This window comes from Microtus ochrogaster, chromosome 1 (assembly GCF_000317375.1).
Source record: "Microtus ochrogaster isolate Prairie Vole_2 chromosome 1, MicOch1.0, whole genome shotgun sequence".
In the NCBI taxonomy this organism is placed as follows: Eukaryota; Metazoa; Chordata; class Mammalia; order Rodentia; family Cricetidae; genus Microtus; species Microtus ochrogaster.
Genome location: NC_022009.1, coordinates 36,528,793 through 36,532,440, shown reverse-complemented (window position 1 = coordinate 36,532,440; position 3,648 = coordinate 36,528,793).

Below are 3,648 nucleotides of genomic sequence, written 5' to 3'. Positions count from 1 at the left end.
GCGCAGGCCGCGCGATGTGCGCGGGGCCAGGCCCTTGGGGAACGCGGGGTCCTCCGGTCACGCGGCGTGCTGCTGGGCCGGCGGGCGGTGGCTGCGCCCCAGAGTCCGGGCGTGCAGGGCAGGGAGGATCACCGACCCTGGAGGCCAGGGGCCAGACCCTGGTGGCTTCCAAGAAGTTGAAGCTGGTGTGTGTGTGTGTGTGTTTGTGTGTGTATGGCATCCCTAGGACATGCCTGTTGGCATCTGGGGGTCACCAGAGTGTGTGTGGTGTGTTCAGGGGTCCTGCGAACGAGGATGTTGTAAACATATGGTATTCAAGGGCCCCGGGAGGACGCTCAGACTTGGAGGATGTTCGAGGTGGCATTGGCAGGTTGGGGGTGTGTGTCTTGAGGTCGGACAGTTGGATGTCAAATCTGCAGACCCGGAGAGGTCAGGGTGGAGAATATGAGGGAAACAGAGTCAAGGAGAAGGTTATTGGGCAAAGAGGTGAGGATGTGGTTGAAGACTGAAGGGTGATGGAGCTGATTGGATGAAGGGCTTGGTGTGCCCAGGAGCCCGGAGTCTGAGTTGGAAACCGGTGGCTGGACTTGGCCAACGACCCCGCTTGCTGAACTGAATCTCCCAACCCATCAAACCAAAATTGCAGCCAAAATCACATTCCAGAGCGAGACTCCACGTGGCCTTATTTGTTTTGGAAGCAAGTATGGTTAATATTTGCTTGTGTTTTAGTACGCGCCAAAACCACAGGCAGGCACTAGGAGCACCGTGAGAGGGCAGAGGATTTTGTCCTGCTTCACCTCTGGCTTCCCAAGGCTGGCTGGGCCCGTGTGGGCCAAACAGCTAAGTCACAGAGAGAATGAATGAAGAGCTGGCACTGCTCATCCAAGAAAGGGTGTGGACTATTCATCCGTCTCACCTGTCCCTACCCAGACGGCTAGAGAAGTCACACCACATACCCTCTCTAAGGCCTGTCTATGCGATTTTCTGGAAATAGTGCCTGGAAATGAAAAGTTTTCTTTTCAATTGGGCTTCACTATGTAACCCTCAAACTTCATATAGCTTAGGCTAGCCTCCATCCATCCTCGCCTCCCAAGCTTAGGACCATAGGCACATATCACCATGCAGAGAGGGGCAAGATTTTGGTTTTGCACACTGTCAACTACAGTACCTTTCTTTGAAGGGTTTTTTTGGGAAATGATGGTTTGTCTTAGTTAAGTTAGCACCTTGAAAGAAGGGTTCTGAGTCCCCAGAACCCCAAAGGCAGCTTGCTCTTGCCCTCTTTGTCTCATTTCCGTACCCTCAGTTTCTTTTCTCTTGTTGAGGTCCCTGTCCTGAGTCTCCCGTATCAGCCATTCCATCTCCTCTGTGCAGGTTGATGGTAGGAGTCAGTGTGTTTTTGAGCTTCCTCCCAGATCTGCCCGCTTCCTGCTGTCTGCCATGTGTAGTGCCTGTGCCCACCTGTGCCAGGTGCTGACTGGGCCTCTGCCCTCATGGACTTCTGGGAGGACCACTGAGAGTCAAATATGAAAGTAGTCCGTGGGAAGTAGCATAGAGAAAACAGACAAGTTTATGTGACTGAAAACAACGGGCGGGAGGAGAGACCGGACTGACTCAAGCTGCTGTGGTCCCTGGAATGAGTGGACGAGTGGACTTTCATGCATGGGCCCGTCCTTCCAGAACCTGGTTCCTGTGGCCTCAGCTGCCGCCCAGAATAGGGTGTGTGGTGAGCAGGGTGGTGGGGATGAGCAGAGTCCTATGGGAGATAGTTTTGTCCCAAAGCCTCACGTGGTGAGGAGCAGCCACGGATGGGGCAAGGTCACCGAGGTGAAGAGGGCAAAGAGACTGCTCAGAAAGACAAAAATAAAGCAGCGAAAGGGATGAAACAAACCCCAAATGGTGTATCTGCTGTTTGAGGGTGACTCTTCCCCTGGCTGATGAGGCCTTCCTGGGCCTGCTAGTGGGACACTTTCCTGGCTTTGGGGTCCCGGCTCCCTTATAGCTCCCGTGGGTTTGCTAGCACATGTTTTGGGCAGGTGGGACACTGCTTTACTCCGTGCAGTAAGGAAAACAAGCGGACATCACACTGGTCATATAAGACAGCTTTTTGAAGGCAGCTGCCTGCAGGTCAACAGGAGCCTGCAGTCCTTGCAGCCAGCAGCCCTGGGCTTGGTCCTGCTGCTGCTTCACCGTGTCTCTGTGACCTTGGTCACAGCATCAACAGCCTGGAGCCTGTTGCCTCACCACTCAATTCCCTTAACTTTCAGAGCCTCTTAAAAATGTCCTTTACTGAGTGTGGTGACACACTGTGATCCTGGCCCTCTAGAAACAGGCAGATCTCTGTGAATTCCAGGCCAGTCAGGGCTGTGTAGTGAGACCACGGTGTTGTTTTTTGTTTGTTTGTTTTTAAAGAAGTTCCTTGCAGGAATTAGGAAGATTAAAAAAGGGCTGGATGAAGTAGAGCGGGATGCTTGCCTAACACACATACAGTTCTGGGTTCAACAGGATGGATATGTTGACACTCCTTTAATCTCAGCACTGGAAAGGCAGAGGTGGCAGAACTCTGAGTTCCAGACAGTGATGGCCAGAGTGAGACAGTGGTGTATGGGAACTGGGTGTGGCTGGCATATCTATAATCCCAAGCCCTCAGAGTAGGGGAGAGCACAGGGTCATCCTTGGCTGTATCATCAGTTGGTGGCTTGGGCTATAGGAATAGGAGACTCTGACAGGAAAAAACTATCAAAGTTCTGAAGTCTTCCATCAGTAACCATGGAGCTTTAGGTGTGGGAGTGTTTTGTAGATGTATCAATTAGGACTGGGTGCCACAGCTCTGCGTTTTGATTGGTTGTGGTTTTCTGTAATGGTCTCTATCTTCTTGCAGAGTTTCCTTGATGAGGGGTAAAGACTACACTTGTCTGTGGGGATGAAGACAAATGCTTATAGATTGTTGTTAGAAGTTATTAGCAGACTATTCTTTATATACCCCTTCATTCCATCAATCCTATAAATATTGAGTACCTACTGTGCGCTACAGAAGGCTGTATTAGCGAACAGACACCCAAGCCCACTTTTTGGCGGGGAAGGGCCAGTGAGGCAGGTGATGTGTTCATTGCATCATAAGCAGGGTGCTGATGGTGATCGGCGCTGCTGGAGGGATGAAGGGAAAGGTTGGATGGGAACTTGCAGGAACTGCTGATTTGAAAAGTAGGTAGGTGGCCACAGTGGCTTGGGACACCCTGCGGAGAAGGCCTTGTGGGAGATAGGCCCAGAGGAGCTAAAGGAGCGAGCTCTGGAGAGGGTGCTTCATGGCCTGGCCTGGGTGGAGGCAGAGCGTGTGGTGGACCTTGTGGGTTACAGTTATGGCTCTGGGTTTTCTCTGCCTGAGGTGGGAGCCAGCGGAGGGGTGAGAGCAGCAGCTGCTGATTCTCTGCTTCCCCTCAGCAGGGACAGGATGGGAAGGATGGCCTGGCCGTTCCTCACTAGGGACTCTAAGCTGTGGGCACTGGAAGTTATTGTCCCATCCTGACCCTGGAGATAAATGGGGCTAGGCATTTTGCCAAGAGATGGGCAAGTTAGAAAAGGTCAAACGTCAAGTTGGAAAGGAAGCCAGCTATCTGTCTACTGCCCCCCTTATCTGTCTACTGCCCCCCT